At 35.3% G+C, this 20,105-nt stretch overlaps 1 protein-coding gene across 8 annotated transcripts in view; it reads left to right on the top strand.

The window, feature by feature from the left end:
- The window catches only part of LOC122712377 (guanine nucleotide-releasing factor 2), an 84,860-nt gene that overhangs the window by 56,304 nt on the left and 8,451 nt on the right, over nucleotides 1-20,105 (top strand). The gene's annotated exons all lie outside the window — the stretch shown is intronic.

Genomic DNA, 20,105 nt, shown 5'->3' with positions numbered 1-20,105 from the left:
TTTTTTTTTTTTTTTTTTTTTATTGTAACTTCATTACCGCGAAACTGAATTTTCGCTGCGTAATAATAACACGCGCAAAATTTGGAAGTCTCGAATCGTGAAAAACAAACATTGTCGAACAATGTGATATTACAAAAGGTATAACGAGGAAAAAAATTCGCCAAACGTTTTATTATATACGCTCGGTGAAAAATGTGAAAAGAGGGAATCAAAAGTGTTTTGCCGAACAAATTTTTAAAAGTACGATAATTTTTAAAAATGAATTATCATTTTTCTCTTTTTTTTTTTTTTTTTTTTGTTTCTTTACAATTTTGTTTTCCGACTAAAACGAACTTTACAACTTTTTACGTTTTTTCAATTCGATTTCCTTCTCAAAGAAGAGGAGAGAAAAATAAATGTGAAAAAATATTTTTGCCGAAACAAAAGAAATTCTCGAAATTGAATCGCAAGGAGGTAACGATTTACGTTTTCTGCGGATCTATTAAATGTAATATAAACGCCGATTACGCGTTTTATTCTCAAGTGGGACAGTACTTTCTTTCATTAACGAGGAACAACTTTCTTTCCAGCGTCCCATTGGCCGTTCTTAATTTTAATCGCATCAACGGTTGGAAACTCGCCTGTAAAGTCATCGTCGGTTTCCATGTTACTTTTTTTCCATCGGATGTGATGAGCCTGGTTAACTGCACGTTGATACTTGTGTCGGTACAATTTGGTTTGATTGAAATCAATAAGTCAATATCGTTATTTCCTTCTTTTATTTCAACGATTCGTGCGAACGTTCGTTACTTTGCATTTATACGTCCGATATTTCATTTGTTTTAATCTAAAGACAAATGAAAAAGTTATTTTTCAATAATTTCATTATCAAAAATGTTGAATCGTGATACGATTTATTATACGTTTAATTTGATATTAAAATTTTAATAAATCTCGTATATGATTAATCGTATAAATGATAGTAATTAGATTAATGGCAAGAATTTTTCCAAATCTTTATGTATAACTTGAATTCGATCAATTTTCGCAATGATCCATACTTTTCTTCGTGGATTCAGACAGGACAAACTTATCCCTTTCAAGCGGATTATTTTCTCAAAGTTTGAGAATCAGCGGTAACGTCTTAAGCTTTTCCCCTCCGAGGCAAAAATTATATCCGAGGAAACCGAGTTGAAACTGGACTCCGCTATACTCCATTATGCCCCACAAACTCTATTTCTACTGTTTGAAGAAAAAAAAAAAAAGATTTTTCGCTTCCGATATTTTGTCCTTTTTTCATCCGACCGTAGCCTTTTGAAAGCTTTCTCGTCCAACTATCTTCAAACGTTATAAGGGATTGGCCCTTTAATGGAACCCATTGTTTGCACTTTGAAGGGTATCAAAGATGTTACAAAGTGTTCTATAAATGGTAGACCAAGGGGATGGATTCTACGCGAAAGGTTTGTTTTTCTTCTCTAAAATCGATTGAAAAGAAATTTCAAATTAAAAAAAGAACTCGATGTATTGATCATATCTTGAGAGTTGTTGTCGAACAACGTCGTCTTCTGATCTTCAATTCGTTTTAGAAAATTATTTTATCCGAAAATTATTTTGTAAAATTACCATCAAACATATTTGCATCTTTACACGACATCATTCATTTATTACCAATAATCACAATATTAATATAAAAAAATTGTGTATATATAAAATAATTTTAATTAGAAGCAATGAAAAATTGGAAGAGGAGATCCATTCCCCTCCAATCTCCAAACGCGTCATATTTTATTTTTCATTTATCAAAAAATGTATATATATCTCACGACACAGCCTCATTTAAATACACAGCCTCCATTAATTCACGTATCGATTCCATCCCCGCTTCCATTTCGAGCATAAAAATCGAACAAGCGTTATCGATTATTTGAAACGATCATTGACGAAGAAGCCACCGCTGAAGGAGGAAACGTTGAAAACGTCGACTATATTAAACCGGCGATCCGTTTCGTTCCTTCGAGACGAGATTCAGACCGATTTATCCACGACACGATTTCGAACCGTAAATAGCCCGCGTGTTTAAATGTCGGGGCTAACGAAGTATCGGTATCGTAAATCAAATTCGGCCTGTATCTCATTATAATTAACGGAATTATCCGCGTTTCGAGCAATCATCGGACGGATTAACGTGATTGTGACATGCGTCCTGAGAATTTAATGAATTTGATGAAAATTCGAACGAAAGAGGAAAAAAGTATATGTATATTTCAGAGATTGAACGACGAGTTTCGAATTGCAAAGCAGATTAAATGATCGGGTTAAATGTTCTCCATTTTGTTTAATTAGGTTAGGTTAGGAAATGTTTGAAGCGAGTGAACATTGTCTAAAATCATGCGACAGATTAATAATATAATTATGATGTGAAAGTAATCTGATTTGATGAAAAATCGAACGAGAGAGGAAGAAAAAATATATTTGAGAATGGAAAACGAGTTTAGAATCAGAATAAATTAACAACGATTTGGATAAATATTTTCAAGTTTGTTTAATTAACTTAGGTTAGGAAATGGAAATGTTTGACGAGAGTGAATATTATTCGAAATCATGCGACAGATTAATAATATAATTACGATGTGAAAGTATTTAATCTGATTTAATGAAAAATCGAACGAGAGAGGAAGAAAAAATATATTTGAGAATGGAAAACAAATTTAGAATTGCAAAGTATATTAACAACTATTTGAATAAATATTTTCAAGTTTGTTTATTTAAGTTAGGTTAGGAAATGGAAATGTTTGACGAGAGTGAATATTATTCGAAATCATGCGACAGATTAATAATATAATTATGATGTGAAAGTATTTAATCTGATTTGGTGAAAAATCGAACGAAAGAGGAAGAAAAATATATTTGAGAATGGAAAACGAGTTTAGAATCAGAATAAATTAACAACGATTTGGATAAATATTTTCAAGTTTGTTTAATTAAATTAGGTTAGGAAATGGAAAATGTTTGAAGCGAGTGAACATTGTCCAAAATCATGCGACAGATTAATAATATAATTACGATGTGAAAGTATTTAATCTGATTTGGTGGAAAATCGAACGAAAGAGGAAGAAAAATATATTTGAGAATGAAAAACGAATTTAGAATAAATTAACAACGATTTGGATAAATATTTTCAAGTTTGTTTAATTAAATTAGGTTAGCAAATGGAAATGTTTGGTGGAAGTAAATATTGTTCGAAATCATGCGATAGATAATTGCGACGTGTATCTTCCTGATTTAATGAAAAATCGAACGAGAGAGGAAGAAAAAATATATTTGAGAATGGAAAACAAGTTTAGAATTGCAAAGTATATTAACAACTATTTGAATAAATATTTTCAAGTTTGTTTAATTAAGTTAGGTTAGGAAATGGAACTGAACAACCTATATCTTTCTCATTTGATAAAAAATCGAACGAGAGAGGGAAAAAACATATTTGAGAATGAAAAACGAATTTCGAATTGTAAGTAAATTAAATACGGGATAAATGTAATTGGTTTGTTGGATGTTTCCAAATGTTTGAGTGAAACACAGTTAAATTTTCGTTCATTTGATGGAATTGGATTAAACTCCGTGTGGAAAAAGTGAGGTAAAAGGTTTTTTTCATTCCGAATCGTGTTTTATTCTGGAGTAAAAATCTTGCACCTACAAGTCTCGAATTTTTAGTCGACTTTGTTCACAAGTTGAATTTTTTAGTGGTTTAATTTGTTTCTGATCATATATTTTTTTTTTTTGAAATTTTTAGGATTAAAATTAGAATATTTAATATTTATTTAAATATTGTAATATTCAATTCTTTTAAAGTATGAGTATAGTTTTTAGTTAACGTGGAATTAAAGTAGGAAATATACGGTAAGATATTGTATCTTAATGATAAAGGAGCAAGAAAATGTATGGTAATGTACGGCAAAATGGATGTGGTAAGAACTCTGCAAGAATTGGTCTTGAGAAAGGATGATTCAGACAGACTCCTTCCCGGACATTGCATCAGCATTTTTTCAATAATGTGAAACATTATTTAAATGGAAAAAAAAAAAAAAAACGAATGATGACAACGCCAAGGGTATCCTGTATAATTTCATACGAAAATATGATTTCGTTTAACCTTTCATAAATAAGTCCGAAGAACTTTTTCCTCGCTCACTTCAATTATCATTGGAAAGAATAAAAGGGTAAATAAGTTAGATAATTTTAAATAAGTTTTTCTTCTTTTTCTTTTAATATTAAAAATGAGAAACCGGTATTAACAAATAGATAAGTATGATGCAATGAGAAAATATAGGTTATATAGTAATTTTTCTAGATATCAATAGTCAACACAAAGACCAGTCTTTATATTATAAAATACTACGCATAAAGAGGCGTAGTCTCTCATCTTTAACCTTGCATTCCTCGAGTTCAAAGAGACATATCTTTGTTTTCGAAGAAGATTTTATCACACCAGATTTTGCAACTCGGAAAACATCATTTTCTTTTACTTTTAAAGTACATTTTACTCGTTCGTATAAAACAATTTCGATCGATCGAAATATTATTCCAATTTTATATCTTTTTTTCCTTTTCGCTATCTCTCGCAAATTTTTAACTTTCTTTTAACCAATTACAAAAATTAAGAAATATCAACTTTATTCTTCTCCAAATCATTTCTCTTCGCCCAATTACGAAACCAAAACAAAAAATTAAAAAGTAATAATAATAATAAAAAAAAGAAAAAAAAGAATAATAATAATAAAAAAAAGAAATCAACTCCCTCCCTCCCTCCCTCCCTCTCTCTCTCTCTGTCTCCAAAACTATTTCATCCTGTTTCAAGGATCCTCGTCCTCCAATCGATCCCTCCTCTCCCTCGTTAAATCGTCCTTGCCGCGTTAAATCGAGCATATCCGGCCGATTTACGGACATTCTACGGATTTTAAAACCCGATTCAGAATCCGACCGAGAAAGGAAATCGTCCCTCGTCCTCTCGATTCGATCTCTTTTAATTCGGCCTTATTCGACATTGACCCTCCCTCCCTCCCCTCGTGTACCACCCCTTCGCCAATATCACCATCGAACCATGAAATTCCCAGCTGGAAACTGGCCCGTGGTATTCCGTGGTGAACATTAAAGTCCCGTAATTGCATCGCTGCGAGGCGATGAGGAAACGTGGGAGGAGATTTCGTGCCGAATCGGCCTCCTCCGCTCTCGCCCTCCCCCCCCCCTCCCCCCTCGTTTCCATGGAGGCGGCCGTTCCACGGTGGATGCAGTTGCATAGAAACTCGACCTGTTAACAAATTAGCCGAGGAATTTGTTGATCGGTGGCAGCGCGCGGCGGCTGCGGCGGTAACGTAGCGTGTGATTAAACCACCGATCGAAATTACGCGGGGCCCATTAATATTCCGTAATAAGTGTGATTAACTCGGGTGGCCCGCGTTCGCATAAATCACGTTTGCGTTTAGCTAAGCGGCGGCGAATACGTATAGACTCGGCGAACGATAAAAAGGCGGCAAATTCAAAAATTCTTTTCTGAGGGAGAAAGAGAATTCGAAACGAAAAATGAGAGACAGAGAGAGAGAGAGAGAGAGGAATTTACATTATTTTTCCATTGCTAATTGTACAGGATCTTTCGTTTAAATACACGGGTAATTTTAAATGCAAATCTTCCCGCCGGAAATATCAATCGTGTCCGTGCAATAACGCGCAAACGCGTTTGAGTGTGCAAACAGTGAGTTTACATTTTCGTTAATTCTACAGGGAATGAGAGGTAAAAATATTTGTTTTCATCGCACGATTATTATTATGTGCAATATCCACTTCCGCGATATGTAATAACTTGAAAAAAGTTATAATTTTTCCAAATTCAAAAAGCAAAAAGAGAAGAGGATATTCGAAAGATAAAAATGTCACGATTTCCACGTGCATCGTCTTCTCTGTATCCTTACGATGGAGAGTATTAAACAACGATTAAACGAGATGAAAAGATTGCTCGATATTCTCCACCTCCGTTTTTTTTTTTTTTTTTTTTTTTTTTTCTTTGGTTTTATTTCGATTTGAAATTTGCCGCGGCGACGCGTCTCGCGGTCGCCAATCCTCGCATCGATCGATCGTCTCGAAAACTGGGAGGATTCTCCGGCCTCGGAGCGGAGAAGCAAGCATTTCACGGTGTTTCATCGTGTTTTGGCCGCCGGTTTCGGCCTCGCTTACTAAATTTAGTTCGTTGTCCGAAGCCACCATCTTGGAATAATCCTCTTTCGGCGTTTAAGCTATTTCGAAAGCTCTTTAAAGCTCGGGCAAACGCTTCATATTTTCTTCATATTTTCCACCGCGACGTCGTGCTCCATCGCGCCTTTTAAATTCCACCCCGTTCCTCTCAAGGATCTTCTGATTTTTTGTAATGTGTAAAATTGAACGTCTTCGCACAATTTTCACTCTTAATAAATTGTATTATCGAAGAGGAGTGACAGTTTATCATATCACAGTCACTCTTCTATTTTTTATTTCTAGAAAAGTAAGAGTTTGATTTGTAGAATTTGTATTGCGAGTTTATCAATTTTGAAGATGTAATAATTTACATTTAAGGTATTTATAGGAAAAAAAAAAATGTAGATAATTAAGAATTTTATCGGAAAATAAAGACTCGAGTGTTTTGGGCACAATTTTTCATTATTTTATTATTTAAGAAAACGCGACAAATTGGGCACAACGTTTGTTAACAGCTGTAATCTCCATCGTGTCGCGAATTTGATATTCAATATTTATGGCAAAGTGTGTTATACGGTTCGTGTGAACCTGGTCCCTTAATCGCGTTGGCGCACGATATCCGCAATATTCCCCGAATTTCATACCTTCCTAACGCGTCATTCGATCTTCCTCGAGCCACTAGCTAAGAGAAAAAAAAGGAGGAACAAAGTTTATCTAGAGTACATACGGGCGATAAGTTGTCAACGTTTCTTAACCAAGCGCATTTCGCTCTGTGCAAAAGAAGTACGATAAAGTTATAATAAAAATTGGATGATTATAAACGGGACGATCTATAAACGCTCTATTTATCCTCGAAGATAATATTAGATAACGATACATATTTATATTTTGACTCTAGGTCTTTCTTTCACTCGTATCTTTCTAAAATAACGAATAAAAAACATTGAACTTTTAACGTACATTTTCCTATATTTCTTTCTATTCCATTCATTTTTCAACATTCGATAAAATACGAAGAGAATTCGAAATTTAATAAATCCTATTCCTAAATTTATATTTCATCAAACGTGCTTATAAATATACATTTTTGCTTATCTAACTATATTTCCTTCTTCACATCGCACAATTAAAGTATTCGCCTTGAATTCCAAGTATTCTCCTTTCGATCGTCCGACTTTTATTCAAACGTGTGCGTAACACGTTCAGGTAACAGGTACACTATCAACCGGATAATCCGTTAATTTCGGGTGTCCCGGAGGAACGCCGGCACGGTGTGCATTCCCTGACACGGGGGATCCACCCCGAAATAACCGCGAGGTTGTTGCACCGCTCCGTAATACGCGACGACTGTACCGCGCGTTCGAGTCTCCAAAAAACGTGGTAGACGAATGCCGCCGCTCGAATTTCATCGTTACCATGCCTCCGCCACGGATGATAGTCCGGGGAATATTGGATGGCGAGAAGCGGCCTATCCGCTCCCCCCTCCCCGACTCTCTCGAGGGGAGGTTGAAACAAGGGGTTGGCCTGGGCACGCATTCGAGGGACGTTCGAATCGACGTGTTTTACGAGCTGGTAATTTTCGTGTATGAGAATCTAATCCATCGTTGGGATGAAATATCGAGTTTTTACCGAGTTTCAGATTACGTTCAAATTCTGGGGTGTATGGGAATAACGTGTATAAGGATAAAAATGTGTCGTTCTTTCGAGTCACTCGATCGAGAGTTTCAATTATTTCTGAACGTGTTTCTACGAATTTATATGTTATAATTTTTGATATATTGATATAATTTCGTTAAATTATTATAACGGATAAAAATGAGTATAATTTCTATTTTTTTTTTCTTCTTCTTATTCAAAGTCATCGTATATTAAGATAGTAATAAAAATAAAGGTTTTGTTGAAAAATTGTATTATCGTTTATCTTAACGACGTTGAGAAATCGATGATAACTTTGAATAAGAAAGAAAAAGAAAAAAAGAATAGAAACTTTAGATATTTTCATTCTTCATCGATGAAGGATGAATTATGAAATGTCTTTTTCCATCCAAGTTTCGAATTAATCGAAATTATACCGACGATTTGAATTTTGAGAAATTACCTACTGCCGGTAAGTTTAGAAAATATAAAAGGAAACAAAGTATCGTTTGAATTTTTCTTTTTTTTCGACCTAATGCGTCATCCATCCACGAAACGTTCCAGCTTCCCCGTTGTCATTACGATAAATCTGGCTGAAACGAAATCCAGGGAATGATATTCAGGCCCGAACGTCGCGAAACGATTGATTAATAGACCGTTTTCCGCGGACAGGGGGATGATCCTGATTTCCCGCGATTCCCGCCGCGAAATACCCGGAAAATCCGCATTTCGGTATTAGGCACGATCCGCCGTGAAATCGCGTATCCGATAACCGCAAACCGCGATAACCATCCCGTGTCTCGTGTCTCACACGTGTTTCTCCGCGTACACTCCTCTCCATAATTATACGAACAGTCCCGGTGACGGGGTAAAATTTAATAATAGTTGAAGTTACGAATGAAACTTATTTCGATGAGTTATTTCGATAATTTATTTGTTCAAAACGTAATAATAATAATAATAATCAGGAATAATTGTAGTGGCACCTAGTTATATTAAAATCAATTGTAATTTATAATAAATGTTATTACTTTGCATTGTAATAAGTAATTAGTTAAAGTAATTTTATTTTTAACTAGTTTTCAACCGGTTAATACTTCGACTCTGACAATGCTTTAACTCTAACGTTCATTCGAGAAACGTTTAAAATTATTCAAATGTTTAAAATGTTGTAGCAAATAATTTTAAACTTAACAATTTAATTTAATATATTTCTATTCTTTCTACCATATTTCATCACAAAGATTGATATGATTTTTTTTACGGAATAAATTCTAATTTATCATTTATTAACCTATTTATATATATTTATCAAGCTATTAATAATTATGCCAATAAACCTATCTTATAACCTCTAATCATTTCTATATGCATATAACGTTTATTTCAATCTCTCTCACTCACGAATCTACGCACAAATTGTCACAACCGTACTTATGAACAAGAGTGTACACGCGTGATACCTTTGCTTGGTACATTTCCCTGCCTTCCTTTTCTCTCTCTCTCCCTCTCTCTCTCTTTCCCACCCTTTTTTCTCGTTTCTTCCACTCTTTTCTTTTTTTTTTTTTTTTTTTTTTCCTCCTCTCGACGACGACGTATAGATTGCCTCAGACATCCTGTGCCGTTTTGTTCGTCACATTATGGCCGCGCCGCTATCGAGTTTCCCCGAGTGGTATTCTCGGGGACGATTTTCAACCCCGTTCCTTGATTAGAGGCAGAGAGTCGGGTGAATCGATACGATGCCGCGCCACCGGTCGACGGTCCTGCGTCGATATCGTTTCGCGAAATTGTTGCCTGCGATAAGGGCGAGCATTGGCCTCTGATGAATACGAACCCAGGGAGAGGAGGGTGGATCGTTGTAAGGGCTCGATCTGCGATCCCAACTTCTCTGCATCGTCGAACTCGATTTTAATGGAACGTATTTCGAGATGTGATTATTAACTCGATAATTTATTAACTCGATGTTGATTTATACCGAAAAAAGTTTGAAAAGGGAAATTGTGGTGGATGGTTACAGGTGTTGATCTTTTTTCGTTCGATGAAATTTCAGGAGAGGATTGTATAATGTATTTATCTTGAATTGAATTGCTAGTGTATACATATATGTATATATATATATTTTTAATGGATATTTTGGAAAGAAAATTGTGAGACGACCGGTTTCATTCGATGGAATTGTTTAGAACTTGCATATTATAAATCGTCCTTTTTATTTCAAATATAAAAGAAAAAAATGTAATTCGAATCGGTGTTGTGATCGTTTGAAATAAAAAAAAAAAAAAAGAAAAAGAAAGCCATTTTGCAAAGTGAACTTTAATCGCGAGACTCGTCTCACTATTAATTTTTCTCGAATCATTAACAACATCCTTTATGGCATCTCTAAGCTCTATTGTCGCAATTAGGCAGAGTTCGATCACCCCCGCGTAATTTCTTGCTCGGTTCCGGATTCCATCGCGCCTCGTTAATCCGAAATCCATTAGTTCGAGCTGCCACTTAACGAAGCCGCGGTTAATGAATTTTCACCGGCTAAGGCAATTATCAGCGCGATTCCTCTTTGTCGAATCCATTCGTAATTTCCAGAGCGAAACTCAGAATCCGCCTCGACACCCCTGTTCATCTTTCGCTCTCTCGGTTCAAACGTTAGCTCGAACTGAAGAAAAAAGGGAGAGGAAGATGCTTCGTTCGTTTATCACGCGACGATGGAGAAAGTAAGAACGAGCCGCTCGATGGAAATTCGGAAATCATTTTATGTAGGTTTATGTAGGAGAGAAAAAGAAAGGTTTACGCTCTTTAGAATACCATTCATTGAATAATAGTACAGAAATTATGGAATTTATTCGATATCTTGTAATTTTAAAAATTAAAAAAACGAATCTCGTAATCTGACGAATTTTTGAAAAAAATTTTTGAAAAAAATTCCATCGTTTCCAGAAGCGAAAGATATTCTCGAATACTTGAAATTAAATGTTATAGAAACTATTAAGTCCAATTCAAACGAGTTAATTGTACACTTGTTACCCCTCACCTCCTCCCTAGAGTCTTTAATTCAAATAATTACGGAGGCAAAGAAGTTGGAATTTTCATACGTTTTCAGAGACGTTTGAAAGTTTAATTAGTTTGCTGTCGGCCTCAACCATCGATACGTTCGTCGATTCAAGTTTGGCTCGATTATCCGCGCTTCGAGCAGATAACCTTGAAGAGTTTCGTAGAGTTGATTGGTCGAGCGAGGGGGGAGGGGGAGGAGGAAGAAATGGAGGTAAAACACGGGGAGACGATGAATGATGAAACGTGACAGCGGGATATTAAAGTGATTTTCCCGATTTTCGAAAACGTCGGCTCGAATGAATCATCGATGATGACGTAACGGGAGCGAGAAGAAAATTCCCGGGAAGCCTGAAAATGTAAAATGAGCGGGCTTCGGACGCTCCATTATATTGCAAATTTATCGGAAATTCGAGATTATCCTATTAATATCCCCATTTGTTTTAATATATTTTCATAATCCCTACATCTCGTTTATCATTTTTAACTTATCGTCCTGTTTCCCATATTTTTCATCATATTTTTTTCACGGGTGCGATATTTGTGCAGAAAAAAAAGAAAATATTAGAACACGTTTGATTTACGATAATATACGATGTGTAAATGTGAAGCGAAGTTGCGTGTAAATATTGAATTTTACAAGTTCGATATTTAAAATTAATGGTCAATAACAATTATTTAAAAGTAAAATGAGAAGTAGAAACGAGCCATCGATTGGATCGTTTCGAAATAACACAACGAGTACGAGAATTAAAGTGGGAAAAAAAAATATATATATATATAATATTTTCTTGTTTCATCCTCGATTTCGCAAAAACGCCCTTTCGCAAAATCCATTAAAACCTCTAACGAACCAGCGGCGAGCAATCAAACGATCCGCGAATCCTCTGGGGAACGTGCACGCTTCGTTTTTTTTTTTTTTTTTTTTTTTCTCTCCTCCAAACGAGACAAACACGTTCATCGTTGGAATTTCGGTACTCGAATCACGATGCTCGTAGATTGCGGTTCTACGCGGACGATCGGCCATTAAATCAGCGGGGCATCCACTTCCTCCCCAGATAACTCCATATCCTCTGTGTAAGTCTTTAGACACGTGTCAGACGTTTCGTAAAACTAAGTCTACGAAGATAGATTTTTCAATACAATTAATGGATTATTGGATTAAGGGAAAATATCATCATTCTCGATCTTCTTCAATTTATTACAGTTTCTCGTGAAAGATGATCGTATTATAATTTGAATTATACAGATATAGAGTGTTAAATGAATTGTTAAATGGAAAAAGTGAGTCAATATTTTCTATATGTTTAGAAAAATAAGAAATCGTTGGCTCTATGATTGATTTACATAATATATATTATAAGTTTGTTTTTTGAGATAAAATTTATAAAGAAAGAATTTAATTAAGTATTTTATTTAAAAAGAACATTCTTAGATTCTTCTTGCATCCAATGATACAGGATATTCAAAATTTTCCTGCAATAACTTTTGTTAACGAGTTATTGACAAAAGATTAAGTTAATAACAAGTTTAATAAAAGACACTGGGCAATCAAATCGAGTAATGTTGGATATTTGATGCTGATCAAAAAAAGAAATGGAATAATGAATAAATTAATTAATTGTTATTCATGTAGAATTCTTTTTTATCATCTGATTATCCAATGTTAACGAAAGTTTCTGCGGAAAAATATTGCTGGAAATTATCTCAAGAATAATTAATCGATTAATGGATTCTATTGTCTTAATTTTAATAATTAATTTAAATGAAATAATCCATCCTTCAACTTAAAATTAAAAATTTATTTCACTTAAATAAAAATATCGCATTTATCGTTAAATAATACTCAATTTTGCTGTTAATCACAATTAAACCGCAATCTGCTTCACGAATGGTTAACCTATTCCCATTTTTAGGACATCTCAAATATAAATGTAATGGATTATATCTCTACTATTGTAATAATTAATTTTCCATTCTCCATAAAATAATTCATTCTTGTCCTTAAAATTTAAAGTTTATTTCATTAAATAAAATTATCGCATTTTTCGTTAAATAATACTCAATTTTGCAATTAAACCGCAGCCTGCTCCACGAATAGTTAACCCGTTCCCATTTTTAACTTCGAATAAAATTTATTTCACTTAAATAAAAACATCTCATTTGTCGTTAAATAATTCTCAATTTTGGTTCAAACGCGAAAGGTATTAGTCACAATTAAAGCGCAGTCTGACCCACGAATGGTGACGTTACATAAGGGCGAGAGGGGCTAAATCGAGTTTCCGTCCGGGTGAAACGGATCTCTCGTAAATTCAGTGGCAGGGAAACACGGCCATTTCAGTACACGTGTAAACGCGGTCGAAAACGCGGATCTCGGCCTCATTAGCGTTCGCGCGTACGTCATTCGGCGTCGTAATTGTTAATTAATCGATGCCACGATTCGTCGAGGATTCCTCCATCTCCACCGAGACGTTTTCTCGACTTTTCGATCTCTGGTGGAACGGAAACGTGAGAAGGGAATGCGCGAGAGAAATCGATATTTTTCTTGTAAAGATCGTGGAAAATATCAGAAAAATTGATCCTCGATGAAATATAAATATATTTGTTGCGAATCGTGTGATTGATAATTATAATTGTCACGATTCATATTTTCTAATTGAATTTGGGATAAAATTGTCGTTTCTCGGAATTGGAGAGCGCATTGGAAAGAAAGTCAAAAAGGTTTTGCTTCTAGTCTAACATGTTCGATTGTGAATTATATACGAATCCTTCTCGATTTTCGACGCTGCATCGAATTGTATTAATCTAAACTCTTACTCTGTATGAAGTTGCATTTTCATTTTGATATTTTATATTTTTATAAAACGTATCAAATATTGTAATAATAATAATTAGATATTGGACAATGTAAATTTCCAACGTAAGGTGATTAAATCGTGAATTATGTGAACGTATTTCGTTTGCCGGTGGTCTGCATAATTGTCGATTAAAGGGTTGATTAAATTTATTCGGACGAATAATCAACGTCAAAGAGGCAACGACGCGCTATCATCGTTTCCAACGATACATTATATACAACAGAAATAGAACAATCAGGAATCATTTGTTTCCGTGGACACATTATTCACGAGTGTATTAATTAATTAAATTGGGAATAATCATTTTAATCTTTTTATCGAAAACACAAACGTATAATGATTATCTTACGTACGGCTAATTTATCTAAATTTTTAATTACTTTCATAATAACGAAATAGACGAAACGATATCTTGCCAATCTTTCTTTCGCATGAAACAACAATTTTTAATTTCTATAAATCTCCATTATTCCATTATTCTTACAAAATAATATCCAATCCAACACAAAACTTTTTCAACATTTAAAAAGCTTCCTCTCAAACGCATTCTCCTCCCTAAAGCATTACCTTTTTCTCAATCCTTTATACTTTAACCTTTTGCATTCCAAGCCTGTTTCGCTCGGTCGAATTAGTTTCAGACTCAGATCCGCGCGTTCGGTGCGTTCGGTGGCCTCATAAGATTACTCATAAGATAAGATTACATCTATTTATGAAGCAATATTCTAAAAAAATCAAACATAAATAAATATTATCGCCGTTCAAGTTGCAACAATCCCAGTGGTGTTGGAGAGTCACCGTTGGAGAGCAAAAGGGTTAATACTGTCCATACATTGAAAATTCACTCGTCTTCTCGTCAACTGTTTTCCAACAGCATTCCTCGGCATTCGAAACATAATCCTCTCGAACCTCTCGTCAACATCCAAAACCTCCGCTTTTCTCCCAATTCAACCTATATCGCATACGCATACGCGTCATCTTTCATCCATCGATGCTATAAAAATTCATAAAAATTCATCTCTCAGGCCAATCCTCCAAATTTCATTTCTCGAAACATCCAAAAACCAGTTTCAAACGCATCCCCCTCTCAAAAGCAATCGCTCCATCCTCCTTTCAATCTCACACTTGTTCTATCCGTCTTTCCATTTTCGAGCCGCATTAAAAATTCTCTCCCTCCTTTACCGACCGATTGGATCCAAATCTCTCCTCTCCTCTTGCACAGCTCTCTTCCAAATCGGCCGCGATTAGAATCGGGCGTGCACTGGCTAGCTTTGTGTTTATTCACGGCAACGATCCGTGACGACGTGTCCCGTGTGCGTTTTCCATCGAAAGGGTTGGTTTTCACGCGGCCAAGAGGGGAGGGAAGGCTTTCACGCTGATGAATGGCCGCCAGTGGCGGCCATTGAAGGGACACGCGTGGAAAGTTATCTCGAGCACGTTGCGCGCTCGCGATAACGATGAAAGGACCAACCTGTGCCCCAAAAAATTGTGTCCACTACAGAGGCGCTGTTTCATTAATTCCACCCGCGAATCATCATATCGATGGCATCGATAAGCATCTCTCGAAACATTGTCGAAACGATGGAAGCGATAACGTGACGAAAGATTTCCTTCTTCTTCTTTTTTTTTTTAGTTTTAGTCGAGCCTCGAAGAGTTGATGTTCGATGTGCGGGGAAATGAGACAGTTAATTCAATTACAATGACAGTTTATACGCCGTGAAGTGGTTATTAGAACATCTTGGTTAATTGGTTGGCTTCTTGGTTAATTCGTAACATCGCGGCCAGGTAATGGCTGTTACCCCGTACAGAATAAATCGTGAAATGGCCGAGGAAAAAAGATATAATTGGTATAATTGGTAACACGAGTTGTTTAATATTATTATAATATAATAGTATTATAATAATACTATATATAATATACTATAATATTATAATAATATATACAATACATATAATATTAATATAAATAATTATAATTTAATATTATTATAATATATGTATTATAATAATACTATATATAATATACTATAATATATATATTATATATATTATAATAATATATACAATACATATAATATACTATAATATATATAATATATATATTATAATAATACTATATATAATATATTATAATATATAATTACTAGAATATATTATAAGAACCAAAATATATTATAATAATATTTGCCGCATCAATCCAAATGGNTTTATTATACTATATAATATTATATAATATATGTTATAATATTATATATATATATATATATATATATATATATGTATATATATAATATTAATATATATATATGTATTATATAATATATTATATTATATATAATATACTATAATATATAATTACTAGAATATATTATAATAATATTTGCCGCATCAATCCAAATGGTGCCGGAGAATGACCGCTGGAGTTACGGCATTAACTTAAATGGTGATCGAGAGTCACCGTTGGAGAGCAAAGGGTTAATATTATTATAATATACATATTATAATAGTACATAATACATATATATATATATATAATACATATATACATAATAATACATATTATAATAATACTATATATAATATACTTAAATTTATGTTTACACCAATAGATCCATTGGTTAATGGATGGATTGTTAATTGGATCCATTTCTTCTAAAGATTTTAATTTTAATTTCTTCTAACAAATCCAATTCGAATTAACAAATCTGATCATCCGATATCATCTAATTATCACCATTTACAGAATACATTAAGAACAAAATAGATAAATAGAAAAGGTATCTTTCGTCTCCTTTTCGATCGACTGGATCAAAAGCTTGCACGAGCTAAAGCGAGAAAAGTATCCTCTCGTCTTCGTCGTCGCCCTTTCTCCCCCGCCCCCGCTCAAAAATAGAATCCATCCGAGATTTTTCCTCGAGAGTTTGAGCATGCACGTTTATTTACAAAGCTTGTTTAACAACGATGGGGGCTCGGCCACCGTATGGGAATCGAACTGGATTCCGTGAATCCAGTCAATCACGGCAATTTGCATCCACCGTTGGCATCTCTCCGTCCTCGTCCCCCTCCCCTCTCCCCATGTGTTTTCTATTATCTCTCCGTCAGCCATCCGAGAGCCAACCCATTGCCTTTAGCGCGAATCACGTCTGATTGAGGTTTCAATCGGAATTCGTGAATAGAACTTGATTTACGTGCGTACACGGGGAGAGGAGGAGGAGGAGCAGGAGGAGGAGGAGGAGGGGAGGACGCTTTGGGTTGCGCGTTTCACCCCTCGTCACGAGCAAGCCCGGCAAAGATGACTGGGTCCGCGGAACGTCCCCCCCACTCCTTTCCCTTCCGTGTACTCGTGCCAAATAGCCCGGTAATGATTCGAGCGGCGAGTTATTAATCGAAGGGAAGCGTTGCGGACAGATTCGATGAACCGAATCTCCACTATTTGCGCGCCCCCACTCCCCTTGCTTATTTTCCTCCCTGTGTTTTACGGGGGGAGGGAGGAAGGGTTGTGCAAATGCCGCGAGACGATTTGCATCTCTATTAATAGGGACGAGGTTTCGAAACGGGGGAGATCGAAGAGTCTGATTCGAAGAGTCTCTTCTTCGAAGGAAGGGAAATCGGAGATCGGTATTTCGATTCTGATAATAATATCGCGTTCGAATTATTTTTACTGGTGGTAATGGTGAAGTGAGAAGAGTTTACGATGAAAGAGTTTTATGAGATTAAAGATATATATGTATTGTAAATTTGTTGTAAAATTATTTTCTTTCGAATTTTATGACGGATAATTGAAAGAAAAATCTTTCGAAATTATTCTTCAAGATCCAAGTAACATTCCAAGTAATATGTTCCAAGTAACATTTTTGATCAGTTTCACGAACGAAAGTTTCTATGAAAAAAAAAAAAAAACACGAGAAATCGATGAAGGTTGAACAGAAAATTTATACCATCTTCCCTCGATTTATCCCCGATCGTGTATAACGATAACACGTCGTTTCCGTGTTTTCCGGTGAAAATCCCATACGTCCGTCGATCTCGTTGCTCGTAAATCCATTATTTCGATCGACGAACACGCGCGTCGATAAAAATGGGGCGGAATCGATACGATTCGCGCGGCGTTAAACATCGAGCAAACGATTCGAGCATTATACATATATATATATACACCGAGAGGTTGGTGGAGGATATTTCGACGCGATATAATCTGGCTACAAAGGGTGGGACGAAGAGAGACGCGGAGGGGAGGGGAAAAAAAATATTCGAATACCGTCGAGTGAGAGCCTCGTCAAAGGATCGCTTTTTTTCCCCCTGGAAAATTTATACGACGTAATGCGACCGTTGCGATATTCGTATTGCAAATTTCAAGGGACGAGATGCGCGGCCTGAATTTATGCGAGAAAACGATAAATAAATACCGTGTCGCGCCACTTACGCTTCCTTCTGACGGATTATCCTCCTTTTTTTTATGAGAAAATTTTTTTTTTTTTTTATGGAAGGAAGATGCATGGAAGGAGAGATAATTTTTTTGTTTAATCGAAATACTCTCTCTGAAGGAGAATTTTTTTTTTTTTTTTATTCACGATTGAAGAGAAATGCCCCGTTTTGTGTGAAATAAGAATTATAGAAGATAAATGGTAATTGGCGATCGATCGGGGGATAAAGATACGAAGGAATGTGAAAATGTTCGGTTCGGGGTTATTGAAAACCTGTTCCGTCCGTAATTATCGTATTTTATCGTTGTGTAATGCGCGACATTTATTAGAGATACGAGTTTTATTACACGAATAAAGATTGCTTAATATAGTTGTGGGTAAAAGTAAAAGTATAAAATGAAGTATAAAAAAAAAATACATACATATATATATATATATAAATGCAAAAATATTGATTACGTTTAATTATATACTTTAACAACTTGTCTATACTAAACTACCTTGTCAACTTGCGTCATTAATAAATAAATTACTACTTCATATCGTAGAAAAATAACCAAGCAAAAAAAAAAAAAAAATAAATAAATAAAAAAACGCAAATAAATTACATCGTCCATTAACTTTTCAAACAATACGAAACGTACTGTTGCGATACCACCGCAAAGCCCTATAGAAACGAAAGCCTCTATAAACAAAAATGGGGGAAAAAAAAAAAAAAGAGAAAAATTCGAAACGAATCGAAACAAAAATCCTCTTCTGCACACTCGAATCTTCTCGAAAAGCGATCCGATCAATCGAGCCCCGGCCATCGTTTTGACTTTCAATATTTACTCCCATTTTGTATATCACCGCTCGTGATATATGTACCACGTGTATACACACACACATATATATATATATATATACACGTTTATTTCTATTCGTTTGTACGTCGAATCCACCTGATCGGTTTCACGTGCTTTCAGCGACAACTACACAACCGCGAAATTTTCCAACACGGTAGTTCGTTGAACACGGTTGTAATCGCCTCGGCGACGTCCGGTTTGACGGACAGTCCATTAAACGCGTTTCGCGCGGCTTTGCACGGATATTACGCCCTGTATTCCGCCATGTTTCGATACGTGTTCATTATACGGAAACATTATATTTGCCACGACGAAAGCCATGTTAAATGATCGTTTCGCAACAAATCGTATTCGAGTTGTAATTGTTTTAATATCGGCCGATAATCCGATTGTCTGGTGGAACGCGAGCTGTTTAATATTTACTTACTAGAATCGAGGCAAATTTATTTCGCGATCGATTTTGACCCTTGAATAAAATTATTCGTGAGATTTCGTCGTTGTTCCTTCGATTCGATGATTGTATTGGAAAATTTCAATAATTCTTTTTTCTTTAATCTACCTTGTATTTGGTTAAAATTTAAAAAAAAATGAAAGAAACGAGGAAAGGATAGAAAGAAGAATGACGAAAGAGAGGTAGTATTGTGCGTTGCGCCTGGCGTTATGCAATCAGTCGTGCACGTGTGCCTGAATGGTCCGAGTCCGCGAAGAAAACTCGTTGGGAATGACCAAAAGAATTTCGTATTTCTTCCCGGTTGCACCAAGAGTATTGCGACTCTGCTGCAGTTTATCGCACCCGGTGCAATGGCCCAATATCCAAAACTGCAGTTTTAAGTTATGATAGTTCCATTTGGCCGAAGTTGGCTGAAATAACTCAAGTAAATAGCTCAAGTACGAAATGTTGAAACTAACTTATAATTTACGACGATTATACGCGAAAAAAAAACGTACATTTGGTCGATTTCGATTTCCTCTTTAAAAATAAACCATTATCAATTTTTGCCAATATCAATGAAATGTTTACTTTGCTTGCAACGAGTTCTGCAACGAGCTCGTTTCAAACAAGAAGCAGCTCTCTCTCTCTCTCTCTCTCTCTCTCTCTCTCT

Source organism: Apis laboriosa, unplaced genomic scaffold (assembly GCF_014066325.1).
Source record: "Apis laboriosa isolate Shangri-la unplaced genomic scaffold, ASM1406632v1 scaffold1_cov151, whole genome shotgun sequence".
Lineage (NCBI taxonomy): Eukaryota > Metazoa > Arthropoda > Insecta > Hymenoptera > Apidae > Apis > Apis laboriosa.
The sequence above is the reverse complement of the archived record's forward strand: the minus strand, read 5'-3'. Positions and strand labels throughout refer to the sequence as shown.